The 575-nt window shown below is 57.0% G+C and overlaps 1 long non-coding RNA gene across 1 annotated transcript; it reads right to left on the reverse strand.

Moving 5' to 3' along the window:
* Positions 1-10: 10 nt before the first annotated feature.
* Positions 11-555, reverse strand: LOC109508764 (uncharacterized). Its single transcript, XR_002166768.1, has 3 exons — positions 413-555; positions 285-347; positions 11-146 (listed from the first exon to the last, which is right to left on the reverse strand). It is a non-coding gene; the product is annotated as an uncharacterized LOC109508764 (long non-coding RNA).
* Positions 556-575: the final 20 nt, after the last annotated feature.

Below are 575 nucleotides of genomic sequence, written 5' to 3' on the forward strand. Positions count from 1 at the left end.
TCACGGAACGAATCAAAGCTGCAAGTCGAGGCAGCAGTGGAGGTGAATTGCAGTGGCGTGCAGTACTTTTCTTTGCCTGTAGAGTTACAGTGGGAGCAGTTCAGATCGTCTTTGGTGCCCGAGCCGTTGCACACCCAGCACGCTTTCTGAAACGCAATCACCCAAAACACGGGGTAAGTGTTTCGGCGACTTCAAGCGTCGATTGGGTTGGCTCGCATCACGTACGCGACGCGAGCTCGAGGGCTCATTGTACTGTCCTCTTGAAATGGTGACGGCTGACTTACATGTCCGCTTCCCGTGCACTCCTTACACGGCTTCTTGCCGGTCGCGCTGCAGTCGTGGCAGTCCTACGCACGAGCGCACGGAGTTAAACCTGTTTCACATCGTCGTGTGGCCGCAGAAGCGCACTCACCTTTACAGAGGAGGTGTAAGGCACGCGGATGAGCTCCGTGTGGTTGGTGAACAAGTTGGGGGGCGTGGCTTGGACCTCCCAGGGTCGGGGGGCCGTCTGGGTGTAGAAGTCCGGCACCTCTCCTGCTCATTCGCAAGCACACACACACACCTGTCAATCAAAC

Source organism: Hippocampus comes, unplaced genomic scaffold, assembly GCF_001891065.2.
Source record: "Hippocampus comes isolate QL1 unplaced genomic scaffold, H_comes_QL1_v1.1 C16594076, whole genome shotgun sequence".
Taxonomy (NCBI): domain Eukaryota; kingdom Metazoa; phylum Chordata; class Actinopteri; order Syngnathiformes; family Syngnathidae; genus Hippocampus; species Hippocampus comes.